This window comes from Odocoileus virginianus, chromosome 17, assembly GCF_023699985.2.
Source record: "Odocoileus virginianus isolate 20LAN1187 ecotype Illinois chromosome 17, Ovbor_1.2, whole genome shotgun sequence".
Classification (NCBI taxonomy): domain Eukaryota; kingdom Metazoa; phylum Chordata; class Mammalia; order Artiodactyla; family Cervidae; genus Odocoileus; species Odocoileus virginianus.
In genome coordinates this window covers 51,700,430-51,723,834 of record NC_069690.1, presented here as the reverse complement: position 1 = coordinate 51,723,834, position 23,405 = coordinate 51,700,430, and the positions used below count along the sequence as shown (strand labels likewise).

The following is a 23,405-nucleotide window of genomic DNA, read 5'->3' as shown; positions in this document are numbered from 1 at the left end:
TGAAGCCAGACCCAAAAAGGGGCAGGAATTCAGGTGCAAGCAGCCTGTCCTCCAGGAGGTGGCGGTGCAGGCTCTCAAGAGCCCAGCTCCTGCTGGGTTTTCACTTTCATGAAATTTGTGGGAAGAGGCAGCCCTAGTGGGGCTTCCGAGGTGGCGCTAGTGGTAAAGAACCAAGTGATAAAGAGCCGAGGCGAGAGACCTAAGAGACACGGGTTCCATCCCTGGGTCGGGAAGAACCCCTGGAGGAGGGCATGGCGACCCACTCCAGTATTCTTGCCTGGAGAATCCCACGGACAGAGGAGCCTGCGGTCCAACGGGTCGCAGAGTGGGACACAACTGAAGTGACTTGGCACGTGCACACTGTCCTGGTGTTATTTCCACTCACTCGGCTGCTACAACGAGGGAAGTGACAGGTGAGAAGTACTGTGAGGCTGGCACCTACCCTGGCACTGGGGCTGGAACACTGCAGATCTCCCAGAAGGTGGTCCTCAACCCTCACCAGACAAGGGAGGTTTGAGAGCTTAGGGCTTCAGGGAGGGGTCTCCTGCTACCTCTTCTTGCTTTTCTATTTTTGGTTGATATATTTCAGTCTCTTAAAATTTTCCAACTTTTTACTATGAAAAATTTCAGACATGCAGGAAAGATCAAAGAATTACAGTGCAAACCACCCCCACACCCACCACCTAGATTCCTCAGGGCTCATTCTGCTCCTGGCTTCATCACACACCCATCCCTCCCTCCACCAACAGCCCGTGTGGTTTTTTGGATGCGTTTCAAAATCAGTTGTTGATAGCGGCTCACGTGACCCTGCAAACACTTCAGTTTGCCTCTCGCTTATCAGAGTCCCTGTCTGCCATCGGAAAGATTGAGGGCAGAAAGAAAAGAGGGCTTCAGAGGATGAGATGGCTGGATGGCATCACCGATGCAACGGACATGAACTTGGGGCAAACTTCGGGAGATGGTGAGAGACAGGGAGGCCTGGCGTGCTGCATTCCACGGGGTCACAAAGAGTCAGACAGGACTGGGCGACTGAACAACAATAACAACAACGGCAGCCAGAGTCCAGTGTTTGTTTGTGGTTCTTTTTTTTTCTTTGAGGTAAAACTGATGTACCGTAAAATGCGCAGGTCATCACAGCACTATTCTCTGTATCCCAGCTCCTATCAGCATACAGAGCATCACCATCACCCCTGCATGAATCCCTCTCCTGGCTAATTTCTGCCTCCACCTCCCTAACTTCTGATTTTTTTTTTTTTTTGCCACGGTAGATTAATTTTGCCAGTTTGAACATGTATATATTTTTCAGATGCACTCATGTTGCTGCAGGTAACAGTAGTTGTTCTAGGATTGCTGTGTAGTGTTCATTGTGTGGACATTTAGCCATTCTGTTTACAGGCCCCTTGCCATTTCCATTTTGGAGGGCTCATGAATAAAGATTCTTGGGTAGGTTTCTTGTGGCCGTATGCTTCCATGTCTCTTCTGCAAATACCAGGGAGTAGAATTGTGCTGGGCCAGAGGATAGGAATGTGGTTCGATCTGTAAGAAACTGCCACATTCTTTACCCCAAGCAGCTGTTGTGTTTTTGCACGCCCACCAGCCACGTTTGAGCATTCCGGAGGCTCCACATCCTGGCCAACGTTTGGTGCTGTCTGGTTCACAGTGTAGTCTTTCTGGTGGGTGTGTGGTGGTATCTCATTCTGGCTTCAATTTCCATTTGTCTGATGACTCAGGCTGTGGAGCACATCTCCATGTGCTTATTGGCCTTTCATATATTTTCCTCTGTGAAATGTCTTTTCAAATCTGTTGCCCATTTTAAAGTTGGGTTATTCTTAAATTCTTTCTGGATACTGGTCTTTTGTTAGATACATGAGTTGCAAATATTTTTTTCTCACTCCGTGGCTTGCCTACTCCTTTGTTCTTAAAATATATTTGTTTAGTTGGCTGCACAAGAGTCTTACTTGCAGCATACAGGAGATTTAGTTGCAGCATGTGGGATCTAGTCCCTGACCAGGGATTTGGACCCTGGTCCCCTGTATTGGGAGCACAGAGTCTTTAGCCACTTGACCACCAGGAAAGTCCCTACCTCTTTCTTTATGATATAGCTTTTGGTGAGCAGAAGTTTGTAATTTTAATTTTACTGAAGTTTAACTTCAGTTCAGTTCAGTTCAGTCGCTCAGTCATGTCCGACTCTTTGTGACCCCATGAACTGCCACACACCAGACTTACCTGTCCAGCACCAACTCCCAGAGATTGCTCAAACTCATGTCCGTCGAGTCAGTGGTGTCATCCAACCATCTCATCCTCTGTCATCCCCTTCTCTTCCTGCCTTCAATCTTTCCCAGCATCAGGGTCTTTTCCAGTGAGTCAGTTCTTCACATCAGGTAGCCAAAGTATTGGAGTTTCAACTTCAGCATCAGTCCTTCCAGTGACTGATTCAGGACTAATTTCCTTGAGGATTGACTGGTTGGATCTCCTTGCAGTCCAAGGGACTCTCGAGTCTTCTCCAACACCACAGTTCAGAAGCATCAATTCTTCAGCACTTAGCTTTCTTTACAGCCCAACTCTCACATCCATATATGACTACTGAAAAAACCATAGCTTTGACTAGACAGACCTTTGTCAGCAAAGTAATGTCTCTGCTTTTTAATATGCTGTCTAGGTTGGTCATAACTTTTCTTCCCAGGAGCAAGCATCGTTTCATTTCATGGCTGCAGTCACCATCTGCAGTGATTTTGGAGCCCCCCAAAATAAAGTCTCTTACTGTTTCCGTTGCTTCCCCATCTATTTGCCATGAAGTGATGGGACCAGATGCCATGATCTTAGTTTTCTGAATGTTGAGTTTTAAGCCAACGTTTTCACTCTCCTCTTTCACTTTCATCAAGAGGCTCTTAGTTCCTGTTCACTTTCTGCCATAAGGCTGGTGTCATCTGCACATCTGAGGTTATTGATATTTCTCCTGGCAATCTTGATTCCAGCTTGTACTTCATCCAGCCGGACATTTCACATGATGTACTCTGCATATAAGTTAAATAAGCAGGGTGACAATATACAGCCTTGATGTACTCCTTTCCCAATTTAAAACCAGTCTGCTGTTCCACATCCAGATCTAACTGTTGCTTCCTGATGTGCATACAGATTTCTCAGGAGGCAGGTAAGGTGGTCTGGTGTTCCCATCTCTTTAAGAATTTCCCACATTATTTTGTGATCCACACAGTCAAAGACTTTGGCATAGTCAGTAAAGCAAAAGTAGTTGTTTTTCTGGAACTCTTTTGCTTTTTCTGTAATCCCACGGATATTGGCAATTTGATTCCTGGTTTCTCTGCCTTTTCTAAATCTGCAAGTTCATGGTTCATGTACTGTTGAAGCCTGGCTTGGAGAGTTTTGAGCATTGCTTTGCTAGCGTGTGAGATGAGTGCAGTTGTGCGGTAGTTCGAACATTCTTTGGCATTGCCCTTCTTTGGGATTGGAATGAAAACGGACCTTTTCCGGTCGTGTGGCCACTGCTGAGTTTAATTTAACGAAGTTACTTCTTTGTGGTTACCACTTTCTGTCTTCTTTCTAAGAAAGGTTTGCTGACCCCCAAGTGGTGAAGGTATTTTCAGTGTTCCCTTCTAGAAGCTTTATAGTTAGAACTTTTATGTTGTGTTCAGCAACCGTCTTGAGTTAATTTTTCTGAATGTTAAGACATAGGGGGTTAAGGTTCATTTTATTATCTTTTCTGTGTGGATGTTCATTTGTTCTAGAACCATTTGTTGAAAAGACATTCTTACTCCATTAAATTATTTGGCACTCTTGTTGAAAATCAATTACTTTTATGTATGTGGCTGTATTTCAGTTTTCCTGTTTTGTTGGTATTTTGTCCTTTTTTTTTCCTTGCCAGTACTGCACTATCTTGATTAATGTGACTGAAAAATAAGCCTTGAAATAGGATCTCACAATATATCCAAAACATTGCACTGGGCCAAGAATACTTGGTGCTTTGAGTTTCCTTATGAATTTTAGACATAAAGTGTCAGCTTCTATAAAACACTGAAAATTTTGATTGAGATTGCATTGAATCTGTAGTTCAACTTAAGGAGAACTGATGTTTTAATAACATTGAGTCTTCTAATTTAAAAAAAATTTTAATTAATATCTCCATTTTAAGGATCTTTTTATATATCTCTAATCTCTACAGAATTATGTTGTTCTGTCATTTTCAATGAAAAGTTCTTCATGTCAAAAGTTTAATTTATTCTAACTTCTTTTTGGTGCTATTATAAATTGAATATACATTTAAAATTTCATTTTCTAGCAGCAGTTGTTTGCCACTAGTATATAAAGATTATATATATAAAATGCAGTGGATTTTTATATATAAATATTATATCCTATGATCTTATCAAAGTCATATTATTCTAGTACTTGTTTTATACATGTTTCATGATTTTCTAAGTAAACAATGATGTTATTTGAAAATAGTCAGTTTTACTTCTTTCTTTCTGATGTTGATGACTTTATTTTTCATGCCTTATTGCAGTAGCCAAAACTGCAAGTACAATATTGAATAGAAGTGGTACATGGACATCCTGTCTTTGTGTCAGAATATATCATATTAAATATAGATTTTGCATATATGCTTTTTATCAGACTGGGGAGATTTCTTTCTATCCCTAATTTTTCAGAGTTTTGAACAAGAATGGGTGTTGACTTTAGTAAATACTTTTCCTGTATCTGTTGAAATGATCACTTTTCTCCTTTATTTATATTGAAGATACATTACAGGGATTGAATTGGGTTTTTTTGACTGCATCCTGCAGCATAAGGGATCCTTGTTCCCCCACCAGAGATGGGACCCATGCCCCCTGAAGTGGAAGCATCAGGTCCTAACTACCACACAGCCAAGGAAGTCCCACAGTGATTGAGTTTTGAATATTAAACCAAGTTTGCCTTCCTAGAGTAAGTCGAGGACGCTCAACTGATAAATTGTTTATTTATGTATTGCTGGATTTGATTTGCCTAGTTTTCTTTTTTTTTAAAGGATATGTGTGTGTTTATAGATTCATGAAGAATACTGATGTGGAATTTTCTGTTAGTTTGTTTTGGTGATGTTTTGATCAGGATTATTTTGGCCTCATAAAATGAGTTCAGAGTGTTCTCTCTTCTCTATTTTCTGTAAAAGTTTGTATAAGATTGATGTTATTTCCTTCCTTAAATGTTTGATAGAGGTCACCAAGGAAACCATCTTTCTCTATAGTGTTCTTTTTGGAAAATTTTTTTTTAATTATAAAATTAATTTTAAAATGTATATTAGGGATTTCCCTCGTGGTCCAGTGGTTAGGATTCCACTGCTGAGGGCCTGTGTTCCATCCCTGGTCAGGGAACTAAGATCCTGTAAGCCACACAGTGCACCTAAAAAAAAGTATTAAATATATTATATAACTATTTAATTAGATATTAAATATTGTTTAAATATATGGTTAATATATAAAGAGAATTATTCAAATTTTTTATTTCCTCTTGTATCAGTTTTGCTCAATTTTATTTTGAAGGAATTTGTTTCATGAAAGTTATTGAATTTATTCATATAAAGTTGTTCATAATATTCCCTTATTATACTTTTTATATCTATAGGATCTTAGGGATAACCCTTCATTCCTAATATTGAAAATTTATGGTCTTCATTTCTTTTTCTCTCTCTTATCAGCCTAGCTCTGAGTTTATTGATCTGTAGATCTTTTAAAGAACCAACTTTTGGCTGTATTTTGTTTCGATTTTCCATTTCCTTGATTTCTGCTCTTATCTTCATTACTTCCTTCCTTCTACTTACTTGGTGTATCAGTTGGGGCCCAGGCAGGAAACAGAAACCACACCAGTAATTTGAACAGCAAAGTGAAAAATAAAGAGTTATTAACTGGTAAAAGGTGGTTAACTATTGCAAGGTTGAAAGAGAACTCTGAAGAACGTAGAAACAGCAAAGACAAGAAATAACTACTGTAGAAGAAAATGTAGGGGAAAACTTTGGGACATTGCATTTGGCCATGATTTCTTGTATTTGATACTGAAAGGCATAGGCAACAAAAGAAAGAATAGGTAAACTGAGCTTCATCAAAATTAAAAACTTCTGTGAATCAAATGTGGTTATCAACCGATCACAAAGGTAATCCATAGAATGGTTTTTCTTTTTCAAATCATATTGCTGATAAGGATTTCATATCCAGACTATATTAAAAATTCTACAACTCAATCACACACACAAAAACAATCCAATTAAAACATTGGCCAAGGGCCTCAATAGACGTTTATCCAATGGAGACATGCAGATGCCAACAGGCACATGGGAAGATGCTCAACATCACTAATCATGAAAGTGAAAGAAAGAAAGTGAAGTCGCTCAGTTGTGTCTGACTCTTTGCAACACCATGGACTGTAGCCTACCCGGCTCCTCCGTCCATGGGATTTTCCACGCAAGAATACTGGAGTGGGTTGCCATTTCCTTCTCCAGGAGATCTTCCCAACCCAGGGCTGGAACCTGGGCCTCCTGAATGTAGGCAGATGCTTTACCGTCTGAGCCACAAAGAAAGTCTTATCATGAGGGTAACACAAATCAATTCTGCAATGAGATACCGCCTCACATTCATTAGAAAGGCCATTTTAATAAAACAAAACAATAAAACAGAAAATAACATGTGTTGGGGAGGATGAGAAGAAATAGGAACTCTTGGGCGCTGCTGATGGGAATGTCAGATGGTGCAACTTTGATGGAAAACAGTTTGAGAGTTCCTTGGAAAACTAAATATAGAATGACCACTGTTTTTCGTGCTTATCCACTCAGTCGTGTCCGACTCTTTGCGACCCTTTGGACTGCAGTCCTACAAGCTCCTCTGTCCATGGGATTTTTGAGGCAAAAATACTTGAGTGGGTTGCCATTTTCCTCCTCCGGGGATCTTCCCAACACAGGGATTGAACCCACAGTCTCCTGTGTCTCCTGCATTGCAGGCAAGTTCTTTCCCTGCTGAGCTATAGAATGACCATGCATGTGTGGGCAGTTGCTTCAGGCATGCCCGACTCCTTGTGACCCCGTGGGTGGCCCTGTAGCCCGCCAGGCTCCTCTGCCCATGGGATTCTCCAGACAAGAATACTGGACTGGGTTGCCATTTGCTTCTCCAGGGGATCTTCCTGACCCAGGGATTGAACCCATGTCTCTTGCGTCTCCCGCCCTGGCAGACAGATTCTTTACCAGTGCGCCATCTGGGAAGCTGGAGTTGGTCTGCCCAGCAGCTTATTGGGTGGCTGAGAAACTTCTGGAGGGTGTGGGCAGGTTGGATGGAGCTGGTGCAGAGGATGTGCCTTCCAGTGTCCCAATGTGGGCTGGGGGGCTGGGGGGCTAGAGCTGGTCCACGGGAAGGGGCCTGCTGGCTGCTAGCTTGGTGCAGCTGTGTCAGGAGGAACGAGGCCCCGGCCACCAGGAAGAGCAGCCCCTTCTGCTCTGCAGAAAGATGCCCCTCCGTGCATCCCACCCCCCTGCACCCCCACACCGTGTATGTGTGCATGTGTCTGCAGAGGAAATGGTTCACACCCAAGTGCAAAGGTGGGGGTTGGAGCACGCAGCTGAGAGATTACAGGAGCCTGGAGGAGGAAATGAGATGGGGGTGAGACTAGGAGCACAGCGGGAACTGGTAGAAATGCCTTCCACACCTGGCGGGGACTGATGGACGGACGGCGGGGACACTCAAGGCAGATCTTCCACGGGCACGTCCTGTGGCACTGAGCGAATAAGCACAATCAGCAATGGTCATTCTACATTCGATTTTCTGAGGCGCCCCCGAGCTGTTTTCAGTCGAGGTGGCACCATTTGACATTCCCACCAGCAGCGCCCAAGATTTCCAATTTCTCCACATCCTCTGTGACGCGTGTTATTTTCTATTTCATCCAGTCTTGTTTCCCAAGTCCAGAGATCTTTCCAGGTGAAGGAAAGTAAGACCTTCCCTCTGGGCTGTGTGTGTGTGTGTGTGTGTGTGTGCGCGCGCGCGTGCGTGCACACAGTCTCATTTCCCATTTTTCTGTCTTCCTGACACCAGTAAGAATTTCCATGAGCTTCTCCACCCTTCCCCAGGCTGCACGTGGCGGGACACGCTCACGCACATACACACACATGCACGCGTGTGCACTCAGACACACACACAGAGCTCTCTTGTGGGTTGTACCTAGGCCTGACAGGAAACTGGACTCTGGGAAACTTCCGGCCCCACCTTTGGCACAAAGTCATGTTTTTTTGGTGCTGTTCATTCAAAGGAACAGAAAGTGGAGGTGGGTGGGAACAGTTCACGTTCAGAAGAGTAGATTTTGCCAGAAGCGTCCAGCGCAGTTGAGGGCCTGTCCTGGCGTTGCATGTCCCAGCTCTGGAGGGCTCAGGAGACCCGCCTGTGCCCCAGGGAGTCTCTCGAGGTCAGGAGGGGTCACACTTCAGGTTGGCCCTTGTCCTGGAGTCCTGGGCTAAGATTATCTGGCCCAGAGCCCCTCAGGCTGACTGATGAAGTCACCTGTGAGACCTGCTAAGATGCAGGTTCTGGGCTGGTCCTGAGACCCCAGGATCAGATGGGATGCAGGAGGGGCACTGGGGTCCCCAGAGTGAACCAGATTTGGGGGAACCAGGACAGCGGGAGACCCCCGACAGCAGGTGCTCGAGTGGCGGGACTGCCCTTACTGGGGACATGGGAAGATCCACGGATGCTTGCTGACCAGGACTCAGGGTGACCCGCCCCTTAATCTTGCCAATGAGACAAGATAACAGATGTAGACTGGCTGCAGTCTGCCAGGGGGAGTGGGGCAGGGAGACACCGGGCCAGCTGGGCCACCCTTGCTTAAGCCCTGGGTTGATACTATGACTGCCATAACAGTGACCCCAATCCAGGGGCTCTGAAAGCAGAAATCAGCGTTGATTCCTCCTGGAGGCTCAGGGATCCCTTCCATGCCTCTTCCCAGCTCCTGGTGGCTGTCAGTACTCCTAGACCCTGGGCCGGGTCACTGCAGGCTCTACCTCTGTCCCGACAGGGCTGTGTCGCCGGGGTGTGTCCAGTCACCTCCTTTCTTAGAACAAGAGCAGAGACTGGGTGTAGGGCCCCACCCTAAGTCAGGATGCACTCATCTTGATCATATCTGCAAAAACCTCATTTCCAAATGAGGTCATGTTGACAGGTTCTGGGCAGGAGGGTTTCAGCATGTTTTGGGGGGGCATGGTTCGATCTGGCTACAGAGGGGCCTCTCCAGGACTCAGTGCTGAAGGAGGATGTGGATGGACAGTGAGGACCCTAGAAGACCATTTGAGATGGGTCAGAGAAGGTCAAGGTGATTATATGGACAGGAGATGCAGAGAGGAGGAGAGCTATGGTCACTGTCTCCAGCTATTGGAAGGGCTGTCATGTGGAAGAAGCAGAGAGTTTGTTTTTCTTAATATTTATTTATTTGGCTGTGCCAGGCCTTGGTTGCATCATGTGAGTTCTTACTGGTGGCACACGGAGTCTATTTTGCTGACCAGGGATTGAATCCCAGGCCCCCTGCATTGGGAGCCTGGAGTCTTAGCCACTAGACCTCCAGGGAAGTCCCGCAGAGGGCTTGTTTTGAGTTCCTCTAAAACAGAAAACCAGAATCAGATACTTGGAAGGTAACAGAAAGTGGCATTTTTCTCACAGGTTTCACTTTCTAACAGTGGAGTGATCTCTTTTGCAAGGTAGTGAGTTCCCCCATGCCGAGAAGTATTTAATCAGGGACCGTGCGAAGATTGTTCAGGATTGCTGTAGAAGGGACCTCAGGTTCTTGCCAATACCGGGCATCTATTATTTTATGAGAACTTGAATTTCAAAGTATAATATTGTTGGAAATATCCACACACTCTGTTTTGTCTCTAGGGCAGGGCGTCAGGCTGGGCTTGATCCTACCACCTGCTCTTTCTCTTTGGCTGCCTGTGCGGACCAAAAGCTCGCTTCTCCTGGTTCCTGTGGAAGAAGGTCGCTTCGCCTGGTTCCTAGGGAATCGGAGCCTCAGCCCCATGGCCCACTCGCTGGGCTCCGACACCATAATTCAGAGCTGTGTCAGATGGGTTCTGGGTAAGCACGTGCAGAGGGTCCTGTCTGTATATGAACACATGCCTGTGGCTTGCGCATGTTCATGCACACGCATGTACACACGCACGCGCATGCACCCAGGGACTTGAAGCAGCTCTAATCATAGAGACAGGTCCCTCTAGTCAGTGACTCTCCTGCTCCAGGGTCCCTGGAACAAGGCTCAGCACTCGAGGCTGTCTTGGTTCTAATGGGAGAATTCAAGACCACTAGCTATTGATGCTCACGATATGCAAGCTGTGTTGTTAAGCACGTGATAACATGCCTTTGTTCTTTTTTGGCCATGCCTTGAGGCATGCAGGATCTTAGTCCCCTGACCAGGGATTGAACTGGTGTCCCTCTTGAGCCTGTGTCCCCCTGCAGTGGAAGCGTGGAGTCTCAACCAGTGCACCACCAGGGAAGTCCCACATGTGTCTTATTTTTACTTATTTAGGAAACCTAGAGTAGTGGTTTTGTGCCAGGCCCCGTTTTAAGTGTGTAATAAATATTAATAATTTTTGTGTCATGACAGCTCTTGGAAGTAGGTAGTGTTGCCCCATTTTATAGATGGGGAAACAGAGGCGCAGAGGAGTCAGGGACTTACTCCTGTCTCTCCCTTACCCATACCCTTGCCCCGTTCATACACACTCACACGCTCGATGCTCTCTCCTGGTTGCTCTTTCTCCTCTGATATGAAGCAGTGTCCCACCAGTCAGGGCCCTGGTCAGGATGCAGTCTTCCCTTGGCCCTGTCCTGCTTCAGGCACTGAGGGACCTCCTTGTAGCCTGGTCCCTCTGGTCTGGCCCCTCTCCCAGGAAGTGGATTTCCCCAGTGACCCGGCCCAGCCTAGACCCTCGTTAGCTGGAGGGGAGGGCTGAATGGCCCCCTCCTCCCTGGAGGTCACTGGTCAGGTTCAAACTCACCCCCACAAGCCCCTCCTGCCATTGTGGAGCTGGCTGCCTGGCCAGTGGGCTTGCTCAGGGATCCAGGCAGCTGTCCCGGGAGGAGAAGGTGCTCGAGGTGCTAATTTCCCCTCTCGGGCAAACTTCAGGAGAAGCAGCTGGAGGGGCCCAGCCTGCCTCCTGCTGCGACCTCCCAGCGCCTTCGGATGAGCCCGGATGGATCATCACTTGAGTATTTCCCACAGGGAGCAGAGCGCCAGGCCTGCCGCCTGCTTGCCACACTTTCCTCAATGAGGGATCCATCTATTCCTGGGACTCAGGCCAGTGCTGGGTGCCTGCCGGCATCATTTCGCTGAGACTGCATGCAGCAGGCACGGGTGCTGTGTTACGAGGAAACAGGCTCAGAGATGTTGAGTAACTTGCCTGGACTCCTCCAGCCAACAGTTTAGCCAAGCCAAGAGTTCTTTTAGGTCTGTGTGGTACCCAAAGCCCAGTTCTTCCTAGCACATCAGGCCCAGGAAAGGATTGAGATATTTCCTAGGAGCTGGGTTATCCAGATGCTCTGAGCTGCTGGGCTCCTTGGTAGTTGCTCAATAAAAGTGCTGAACGAATGGGTCTGTGCTCGCCTGTTGACCCACGTGACCGAGAGCTGATTGCTTTGGCCCAGATGCCTCTCTCTGTCCTCTGGTTCCATGTCCCTCTTTGGGTGTGTGACCTTGAAAACAGTGGCTCTCGCCTTTCCGCCTTGGACAGCGTCTCCGAGTGGCGTCAGGGAAGCAGCTGGGGATTACCAGCACCCTGTTGCTGGCAGGCTCTGGGCCAGATTCCCGGGCCAGGGTGAGGGGGTGATTGTCAGCCACACGTGTGCGAAGAGCTTGTGCAAATGCACCCCCCCCGCCCTCCCCCAGCCCTGTGGGTGGCTGCCAGGATTCTGCTCTGCAACGCTGGCCACTGAGGGGTCTTGTCTGTGTCCCGGCTGCTGTGGCCGATCATGTGTGTCGCACAGCTGTGTGCAGAGAGCCTGACGGTGGCTCCGAGGTCACATGCCCATCCCATGCTCCTGCCTGGTCCGTGGAGACCTGCGTCCCACCCATGGTGGCCGCAGCAGTTGAAAACACTTCACAACGAGGGACATGATGGGATCCGTGCAAAATCCATGGAAGCTTTAGAAGCACGTGTTGAGGCTTGGGGTTTCCATCCTCAGGAGAAAACCAGCATCTGAATCTTTGAACAACGCATGGTACAGTCCTCACTGCTTGCTGGGAGGGTCTTCCCAGACCTAGAGGTATTGCCACCAACAAGGACTCCTATCCCCCAGGACCAGGTGCAGGCTGCCAGCCCAGCTTCGTTTGGGGGAAGCTGTGCTGCCTCTTGTCACCCTGCTTATTTAACTTCTATGCAGAGCACACCATGCGAAATGCCGGGCTGGGTTGAAGCACAAGCTGGAATCAAGATTGCCTAGAGAAGTATCAATAACTTCAGATATGCAGGTGATACCACCCTTATGGCAGAAAGTGAAGAGGAACTAAAGAGCCTCTTGATGAAAGTGAAAGAGGAGAGTGAAAACGTTGGCTTAAAATTCAACATTCAGAAAACTAAGATCATGGCATCCGGTCCCATCACTTCATGGCTAATAGATGGGGAAGCAATGGAAACAGTGAGAGACTTTTACTTTTTTGGGCTCCAAAATCACTGCAGATGGTGACTGCAGCCATGAAATGAAACGATGCTTGCTCCTGGGAAGAAAAGTTATGACCAACCTAGACAGCATATTAAAAAGCAGAGACATTACTTTGCTGACAAAGGTCTGTCTAGTCAAAGCTATGGTTTTTCCAGTAGTCATGTATGGATGGGAGAGTTGGACTATAAAGAAAGCTAAGTGCTGAAGAATTTGATGCTTTTGAACTGTGGTGTTGGAGAAGACTCTTGAGAGTCCCTTGGACTGCAAGGAGATCCAACCAGTCAATCCTCAAGGAAATCAGTCCTGAATGTTCATTGGAAGGACTGATGCTGAAGTTGAAACTCCAATACTTTGGCCAACTGATGCGAAGAACTGACTCATTGGAAATTCAGACCCTGATGCTGAAGGCAGGAGGAGAAGGGGATGACAGAGGATGAGATGGTTGGACGGCATCACTGACTCAAAGGACATGAGCTTGGGCAAGCTCCGGGAGTTGGTGAAGGACAGGGAAGCCTGGCATGCTGCAGTCCATGGGGTCGCAAAGAGTCGGATATGACTGAACGACTGAACTGAAGTGAACTGAACTGATGCTGCCTCTGGCTCGCTTATTCCTCTGCTGCATGGATACTGTGAGCACCCTCCATGACCCGCCCCCTCCGCAGCGTCTCCCAAGCACCATCACAGGGACTGCACCTGGCCTGGCCTCTAGTCCAGTCTCCCTGTCCTTTAGATCCTCTTGGGGGGGCTCAAAGCCAAGTCCCCTGCTGCCTTGGAGCCTTTTAAGGTCCGGGCCAGTGGATGTGGGGGTCAGACAGGTGGAGCCTGCATCCCAGCAGCACCTCTGGTACCTGGCCACCTGGACAGGTCTCCTGTCCTCCCCGCACCTCATCTCCTATACAGAAATCGAGGTACTGGAGAGCTTGCGTCCTGGGGGTTTGTGAGGAATAAAGGAGGTGATGATATAATGAAAGGAGAGGATGAATGTAGAAGAGTGGCTTTCTGGAAAGCGCCTCCTCTTGTTTTTCCTCTGGTTCTTATTCCTCCTCCATCTTTTTCTCCCCCTCCTCCCCCTCCTTGCATGACCACCACCCCTCTCCTCTCTGGGGTTCTCTACGTGGGGGCTCCAGCACAGGTTGGGGCTGTGGCAGCCAGAGCCTGAGTGGGTCTGACGGCAGTGCTTGCTGGGGGCGGGGCACAGCCTCAGGGGCCACACCCCCGGGGCGGGGCTTAAGGACCATTGGTGGTCAGGACTGAATGCCGTGGGAGAGGAGGCTAGGACACCTTCGCGCGTGGCTTTATGCATTTAGGATGTTTGCAGGGCCAGAGCATAGCTGAAGAGGCTGTTGCCCAGATGTCCGCAAGGATCAGTTGGGTGCCCAGACCAGGCTGCTGGGGGCATCTCTTCAGGCAGGCAGACGGGCATCAGGGGAGGAGCTGACAGTCCTCAGAATCTGTCATTTGCCCAGAAAGGGCAGCAGGGAGAGTGGGCACCTGGGCTGGCCCACACTAGCTGCAGGATCCTCCAGGTCCTGGCACAGAGGATGGGCTGGAGGAAGAAGCAGGGGTGCCTTTGACCTTTAAGTCACACATGCTCAATAAGCACCCTTCTTGCAATCTTATTTTTTAATTTAAAAAGTTGTGATTGTCCTGATTACGTACACAATCATTGCCAAATATTCCAGTCTCACTTTCAAGATTTCTCCCCGATTACCTAGTCCTTAATCATCCAGGACAACTTCTTACGCACCAGGGCACTGCAGGAGGAGTAGGGACCCAGCGTTCTCATCCTGGTCCTGTCAGTAACAGCCGTGTGACCATGGGCAAACTGTTCTGCCTCTCTAGGTCTAGTTTGTTTTGAAAATTATTTATTTGTTTGGCTGTGCTGGGTCTTAGCTGCAGCACACAGGATCTTCCACCTTCATTGCAGCATGCAAGCTCTTAGTTGTGGCTTAAAGGATCTAGTTCTTGGACCAGGGGTTGAATTTGGGGTCCCTGCATTGAGAGCACAGAGTCTTACCCACTGGACCACCAGGGAAGTCCCTAGGTCCAGTTTTCATACCTGTAAAACAAAGGGATTAAACTGTATATTGTAGATAATAAGAGCTACCGTTGAGCAAGCTCTTGTTTTATGCCAGATACTTTCCACTTACTAATCCTTTCAATCTAGGTATTGTTCTTAACATAGTCACCGGGAGCTTGGAGAGGTGCAGTAACTTGCCCTCAGTCTCATAGCCTGGTGAAAGGCTGCCCTGGGTCTGCACCCACTGCCTGACCAGAGGCTCAGCACCTCCTGATATTCTGGGCATGCTCTTTGTTTCTGGTGTTCCTGCCAGTTCCACTGTTCCTTGGCAGCTCGGTTCCATCTAGCACACATCTGACTGTGTTTGTGACTTTCACAGTCTATCCCAACACGTCACTTCCTGGAGCAGTCCCAGCCTATGCTGGGAGCGTATTTATTTGCTGTCTTCTCTGTTTTATGTTTGTTAGCGTATATCCTCTATTAAGGGGTTGCAAAAAGTCTGACACGACTGAGCGACTGAGCTGAACTGATCCTCTATCAAGCGCAGGTCTTTCTGTTCCAGTTTCAAACATCAAAACACACAAAACAAACCTTGGGAAAACGAGTCTGTTCATTTTGCTTTAACTACACTTACGGTGTCAGACAGACTCTGCCAGGGGCTCAGTGCATAAAGCTGGGAGCCCTGCCCTGCCCAGACTAGCAGGATGATGGGCACATATGGTATCAGTCGGAGTGCCATCTGGCTGCATAACAAAGACTAACACAATAGAGGCCTAAGCAGGAGAGAAGCTCCTTTTTCTTCCACTTTCTAGTCCAAGTGTAAGCAGTCGTGGTGGCCCCGAGCTGCCGGGACTCAGTTTGTTCCTCTGTGACTCTGCCGTCTTCAATATGCAGCCTCCACCTCATGAAATAAGATGGCTGCTTCAGCTCCTGCCATCCATCATGTCCACATTCCAGCCAAGGCGGGGAGGAAGCGGCAGGAGTGTCCTAAAGTTAAACATTTCAACTTCCCTCCTGACAGCCAGAACCTAATTATATGACCACTCCTAGCAGCAGAGGTGGCTGGGAAATGTATCTTTATCTGAGCAGCCATGTGCCCAACTGAAACTTTGGTTACCAGAGAAGAAAGAGAGGTCAGAATTTGGGGGAGAAGTTAGGGTCTGTGCCACCCACACTGATAACTCCTTTGTTGTGTACAGAATGGTAGTAAATTCTGTGGCAGGGATTACTCAGGGGAAAGGTGAGATTGGGAAAGAGTTCACCAAGGAGGTGACCTTTGCTCTGAACTTCAGGGGCAAGAGAAATGTCTCAGGTCGAGAAAGGCAAATGGCAAATCCGTGCAATAATCTCCCATCCTGAGGTTAGGGCAGACATCTCTAGTCGATTATCACCACTGTCTTTCTCCCTGATCTATGAGGCAGCCTCAGAAATCTGCCCCACATCATGATGGTGGGCCATTGATTGGATTAGCCTGCCGGTTGAACCCTATTTGGGTTTGCTGTTTTGCCCAGCAAAGAACTTCATAGACTTGCCACTCTCCCAAGATGAAAGAATCAGCTGTAGTGATCTGAGAGTTTCCGCCAGTGGTATGCACGTCTTCTGCCAATTCTGTGTACAGTTAGGTCACGTTGGTAGCTTGAACTCAGCCATGGTGGGAGTACTGATATCACAGCAATTGACAAACATTATAAATCACTCTTTCCCTTGTCCACTGGAGCACATTGTTAAACATTTACCAGCATGCCACTGTTTCAGTGGCCTTTCATCCTTTCTTTTTTTAAAATATGTATTTATTTTTATTTATTTACTTAGCTGCACCTGGTCTTAGATGTGGCATGTGGGGTCTAGTTCCCAGACCAGGGATTGAACCCAGACCCCCTGCGTTGGGAGTGCAAAGTCTTAGCCATTGGACTGCCAAGGAAGTCCCGTTCATCCTTTCTTAACACAAATCTTGCTGAAAGTTTGAGTACTGGTTTCTGTTTTTATAGGGGGTTCCAACAGAATAGAGCTCACCCTCCTTGGAACATCTTGCTCTGTCTTGAACTGAATGTCAGCTCCTGCTGAGAACTAGAGGTGCAGTCATGAATGAGGGAGATTCAGGAGACCCGTAGGATTAGCGGTGGTTGTTGTGTTGTGTTCTGGACAACTGAGATTTGCAGACGGGGTGAGAGGGCGCAGCTAGGAAAGTGACACAGTTCTGCAGAAAGGGGAATGTGTGTTGAGATTTGGACAATGCTGGACCTTTTCCTGGATAAACGTTCTAGATTATTCATTAGCAAGTGGTCAAACCTCTCAGCCTCTGGGTTGCACACCCTGCTGGCCCAGAAGGCCCCGTGCACCATATGTAAGCTGTGTGAAACTCCTTCTCTGCAGTGGTGGGGGCGATGGGCCTGTGGCCTGTCCAGATGTGCAGGCACTTGGTGATTCACTGACCTAGAATGTCCTCGTTCACCTCCTTGGAAGTGACGCCCCCCGAAGCCTCGGCGTGCATCTGTGTGCAGGTCTGTCCTCCATTTGTGTGGCGGCTTCAGCTAAAGGCAGGCTCCCTGCCCTTCGCACCACGGAGCTCCAGACGTGTGCTCACTCGGGCAGAGATGGCAGGCTCACGTCTGTTGCCACGTGGATGAAACAGACGCGGAGATCCAGACTCCACAGGCCCTGTGACCAGGGTAGACGAGGCCCCATCTGGAATGTTCCCACCCTGTCCCCGAAGGTGAGAAATTTCTCTCTGCCGAAGCACAGCTGTGCGGAGAAGGTGGCCCATCTGGTTGGCAGGATTACTGGGGCGTGGTAGGGGGAGGGGTGATGCTCATGACTTCCTTCCTTCTCAGACTTGGGGTGCCCCGTGTCACTTTCTAACCAACAGCAGGAGAACACGGTCACTCCCCTGTGCTGATTCTCTGCTCCAAGAAGCCCACCTACGATTCCCCGCTGCCTGGCGTCCCCCTCCAGTGAATGATCTGGGTTAGAGGCTGTCCTGGCCAGTGGGCAAACCCATGGGGAGGCCCAGAAGAGAGCTGCCCCACCCAGGGGCTCAGGGAGGCACCCGCAGAAGGATTGAGAATGAGCTAGGCCAAGGAGGGTGGGAAGGGCTTGCCGGGTGGAGGGGATGGCGTCAGACAGGCACAGAGCTGACGCCTGGCTTGTCCGGGAACCTAGAGCAGCCGGGTCTGAGCAGAGGGAGAGGAGAAGCACAGGGAGTGGGAAGGAGTGGCTGGCAGCAGACCAAGGCCTGGTTGTCGGCCCTGCTGGGCTGCCGCTGTATCCGGGGGGTGACCAGTCACATTTGCCTTTATTTATTTTTTAATATCTATTTATCTGGCTGCCTTGGGTCTTAGTTGCAGTATGTAGACTCTGGTTGTGGAGCGTGGACCCAGTGGTTGCGGCACACGCACTTAGTTGCCGCATGGCACGTGGGATCTTCATTCCCAGACCAGGGATCGAACCCACGTCCCCGTGGATTCTTAACCACGGGACCACCAGGGAAGTCCACATTTGTCTTTAGAAAGGTTTCAGCTTGAGGGCAGCCAAGACCCCGGGCAGGGAAGCCAGCTTGGAGCTCCCCTCCCCAGAGCCTAAGCCTGAGTGGGTGAGAAAACCTGAGCATTTAGTATTAACGAAAAGCAAGCCAACAAATCCCCAAACCTCCTACTCCGAAATGGGAAGGCTGGTAATTGGTCCTTTGCTAAGGACCTTGGGGCCAGTTTCCACGAGTTCACCCTCTCGGCTCCCTGCCTGTGAGAGTCTGCTGGAAGACTGTTGGTCCACAGATGGGTAAGGGCATGGCTGCCCAGAGCCCCAGGAACCAGGGAGACACAGAGGGGCCTACCCCTGCCTCAGGGTCTGGGGTATAGACAGTCCCAGGGGAGGGGTGTGGACGCCAGGCTGCTGGTCTCAAGCTGGACTGCCTCTGCCATCTCTGTTGGTCTCTCCCTTCACACAGGCCCAACCGGAGCTGGCAACCTCCTGGCAAGGGCCCTGCAGGGCAGAGTCATCTGGGCGAATGACTCATGCTGGGGGGAGGGCAAGAGCGGGGGACGGGTGAGTTAATAGCAAACCCATTACATCCCGAAGTCCCTTCACACGAGGGACAAATGGTCCATTGAGGGTGATTTGGCTGCCGGCTGGCTCCAGCAGCACCCGGGGTGGGGAGATTTCATTATCCAGGAAAGCAACACCAGATTGCTGGGAGGGGCCTCCCCCCGCCGCCCCCATCCTCGCCCCACCGGCATGCCTGCTCTTCCTGTCTCCCTCCCTCCCACGTGGGGCCTTCTGTTCCCAGGGCTGCTGCCCAGCATTGGGAGCCTGCATCTCAGGTACCTTCTCCTCCCATGAGGGTCACGGCAGGTGAAGGGGCACGTCCAGGAGCACACAAGATTCTCTCACATTCATGGTGGACTGGGAATGGGGTGGGGAAAAAAAAGATCCAGCCCAACAGGAAGCCCCCCCACACACACACATTTTGGCTATGGAGAGGGCAGATACCCCTAATTGCAGGCCCCCAGAAAGATCTGGTAGTAAAACTATAGTCCACGTCTCTGCATCATCCTATCACTTTTGTATTCTGGACGAAAGTACAGTGGCTGTCTCTTCTATGGGCAAAAGCTATGGTTAGGCAGAGTTTAACTCATTCCCTTTTCCTACCCCCACCCCCTTGACCATCTTTTTTATTTTTAAACTTTTATTTATTTATTTCTAAAATATTTATTTTGCCTCGGCAGTTCTTGATTTTAGCATGTGGGCTCTTTAGTTGTGGCATGTGAGATCTTGTTCCCTGACCAGGGATTGAACCCTGGGGCCCCCTGCATTGGGAGCATGGAGTCTTAACCACGGGACCGCCTGAGAAGTTCCCCCATCTCTTTATTTTTTATTTTATTTTATTTTTTTTCCATTTATTTTTATTGGTTGGAGGCTAATTACTTTACAATATTGTAGTGGTTTTTGCCATACATTGACATGAATCAGCCATGGATTTACATGTATTCCCCATCCCGATCCCCCCTCCCACCTCCCTCTCTACCTGATCCCTCTGGGTCTTCCCAGTGCACCAGCCCTGAGCACTTGTCTCATGCATCCAGCCTGGGCTGGTGATCTGTTTCACCCTTGATAATATACATGTTTCAATGCTGTTCTCTCGAAACATCCCACCCTCGCCTTCTCCCACAGAGTCCAAAGGTCTGTTTTGTACATCTGTGTCTCTTTTTCTGTTTTGCATATAGGGTTATCATTACCATCTTTCTAAATTCCATATATATGTGTTAGTATACTGTATTGGTCTTTATCTTTCTGGCTTACTTCACTCTGTATAATGGGCTCCAGTTTCATCCATCTCAGAACTGATTCAAATGAATTCTTTTTAATGGCTGAGTAATACTCCATGGTGTATATGTACCACAGCTTTCTTATCCATTCGTCTGCTGATGGGCATCTAGGTTGCTTCCATGTCCTGGCTATTATAAACAGTGCTGCGATGAACATTGGGGTGTCTCTTTCAGATCTGGTTTCCTCGGTGTGTATGCCCAGAAGTGGGATTGCTGGGTCATATGGCAGTTCTATTTCCAGTTTTTAAAGAAATCTCCACACTGTTCTCCATAGCGACTGTACTAGTTTGCATTAAAGAACTAAACAGACATTTCTCCAAAGAAGACATACAGATGGCTAACAAACACATGAAAAGATGCTCAACATCACTCATTATCAGAGAAATGCAAATCAAAACCACAATGAGGTACCATTACACGCCAGTCAGGATGGCTGCTATCCAAAAGTCTACAAGCAATATATGCTGGAGAGGGTGTGGAGAAAAGGGAACCCTCTTACACTGTTGGTGGGAATGCAAACTAGTACACCCCCCATCTCTTTAAAATAGCCCAAACTGGCTAAAGATAGAGTGAACAGCATGATAAGTACTGTTCTCCCCATCACCGGAGGTGTGCAAAGTTAGGGTGGATGAGATTATTAGGGAGCAGGCATTGAAGGCGATTCCAGCAGGGTTTGTGGATGCAGGGTAAGCCTTGAAGAACCTTCCGAGAAGGTGCAGAAGACAGGGGCAGGGAGCTTGCTTCCCTGCCCTTCCCGTGCTGACCGGCCACCAGTCCTGGCAGTGGGCTGGGGTACTGTCAGGGCAGGTGGCCACCGTCCAAAGGGCCAGGCTTGCTGGCAGCTCCCCAGGGACAGTGTCGCCTAGGTCGCTGCGGTGACTTTAAAGTAAGTGTGGCCGCGGAGGCCCTGTTGCCCCTTCTTTTCTGTTGGATCCCGCTGTTCTTGCTGTTCCTGCTGACGTGTAACTAGGGTGACTCAGCCTTGTCCCCACACTGCAGCCGTGGCGAGCTGCTTCCAAGCCTCTGAGCCCTCAGCACAGGGCGCCTGCTGGGGAAAAGTGGCAAGGAGGCCAGGACAACGATGGCCCCTGGGGACAGCCTGTCCCCTCTGGGGATGTGGCCTGGCCAAATCTCCTGGCTGCCCTGGTGGGGGTGGGGAGTCTGCAGGCTGACAGTGACTGGCTGCTTCAAGGCTGGGTTGGTCCCAGGCCAGCCACTCCTCTGAGGCCCCTTGTGCGACTTTGCTGAGCTATCAGAAGGGCCCGAGGGAGTTTCCCATCAGCTGGGGGATGTGGGATGCTGTGTCCCCCACTTCATCTCTGTACCTCCAGCCTCAACTGGTGGCTAGGAAGTTGGGGACTCAAATCCATTCCAAAGCCCGATCCAGGGGGCTTGGGGTAGGAGCAGAGGTTTGTGGGGCGGTGCCAAGAGGGAAGAATCAAGAATAAAATGTGAGTCCTCAAAAGAAGAGACCTCTCCTCCCCCATTGTATCTGGGTGATAGCTCACCACGCCAGCATCCCAGACAGCTGAATGTGCCCATCCAAAGCCCATTGGACACGTGGATAAACAAATGACTCTCCAGAGCCACAGTCTGGGTTCAGCTGGTGGGGAGTCATCTTGCAGGGTCATAATTTCCCCCAGGTCCTTCTGCCCCCGTGTTAGCAGCTGCCTCCGTCTTCCCTGGCTCCCAGTGTCCCACGGGGTTTAACATCACTGCAGGGAAATGTGCCGTGAATCTGAAAGATGCGAGGGGCGGGCCATGCTGCCGTCTCGGTCACATTGTCAGAGCTGGGAGGCAGGGGGAACTTCAGTCGATTCAGCCCTGAATTGGGGGGGCTGTTAACTGGAATTGGAGGGCTCGGGGCTCACAGACGGACGGGGAGCCCTGTGTGCCTGGAGCCCAAAGGCCAGGAGCTTCCTTCGCTGGTTGGACAGCATGATTTAGAAGAGTAAGATTTTTGTTTAAAAAGCCCCCCTGCCTCTGAGATAAGGGCCAGGCTGCTGTGGTCAGGGTTTGCTCTAAGTGTTCCTAGCAAAGGAGGCCGGAGTGAGAACTGGGAAGTTTGGGGAACAGATTGATCATGTGCTAAGGGAATGGCATTCCCCTTTGAAGTGAAACCTTCTGGTTGCATTTAAGCCGCCAGGCAGATGGCGTAAGGGGGTTTTGGAGCCTTCACACCAGTTAAATGTCAGCTGTACCCACAGACGGGCTTCACAGGAAGATTCACAATCGAGCTGCCTGAGAGACTTTGTGGTCAGAAGCACAGCTGCTGTTGATGTCTTGGGGCGATAAAGGGCCACTGGGGCCTGGGGGCCTGGCCCAGGGCAGACGGTGTCCTGCCTGTCACCCCGAACGTAGGGGCTGGTCTGTGTGGCGCTGGCAGTAACGCAGAGTCTGGGCAGTGTGCCCAAGGGCCCTTCTGCCCCGCTAGGCCAGTTCCCTGCCAGGGGTCCCCATGACCCTGCCCCCCCACAAAGGGAGCTGAGTGAAAGCTGTCATTCCACAGGGTCTAACAGCGTCCTGGGGGAGTCTCAGGGGGCCTCCATTGCAGGCCTGGAGGCGAAGGAGCAACTGGCTCAAGGTGTCTCCTGGGGGACCCTGGGGTGGTCGCTCTGATGTTTGAAAGGAAATGACAGACAGGGAGCCAGCAGGGGAAGACCTGGAGGAGGCCGTCCAGGCGGAGAGGACAGCTCAGGTGGGTGTCCGGCGGCAGGAGGCAGAGGGGAGACGGAGGCGGGGGTCGAGTGAATAGGTGAGGCTGCCGCGGTGGGTAGAGGCCAAGGCACCCGGTACCTCGGCAGCCTCGGCGAGGAGCCTGCAGTCCATCCACTCTAAGTGCGGATGAGGCTGTGGGGGTCACATCGTCCAACCTCGCTGTGAAAGCCTCACCGCGAGTTCTGGGGCAAAGGGGAAAGAGAGGCAGGCCGAGCAGCCCCATCGGGAGGCTTTGCCAGAAGCCGGGGAGAGGGGATAGCTGTGGGACAAGAGCCAGCTGTTGAATTTTGAGACATTTTGTGAGTCAGTTGTTAAACACAGTCGCCATTAAGATTTTAATTATATGTTATAAAATATGAGATTTCCATTGCATACAATGTACGTTTTGGGAAATGTTGTTCAGTGGCTAAGTTATGTCCGACTCTTTGTGACCCCGTGGACTCCAGCACGCCAGGCTTCCCCGTCCTTCACTATCTCCTGGAGTTATCTCAAGCTCATGTCCATTGACTCAAGTCAGTGATGCTATTTAACCAGCTCATCCCCTGTATACAAATTATTATTTAAAATCAAATTCTGTGGAATTATCACACAATCTGCTTCCCAGATGGCGCAGAAGCCCTTCCCTTCTCCAGGGGATCTTCCTGACCCAGGGATCAAGTCCATCTGCCAATGCAGGAGACGCAA

General features: G+C 49.4%; 1 protein-coding gene across 3 annotated transcripts in view; it reads left to right on the top strand.

Annotated features, from left to right (window-relative positions):
* The window catches only part of SEPTIN9 (septin 9), a 176,737-nt gene that overhangs the window by 40,904 nt on the left and 112,428 nt on the right, over positions 1-23,405 (top strand). The window lies entirely within an intron of this gene.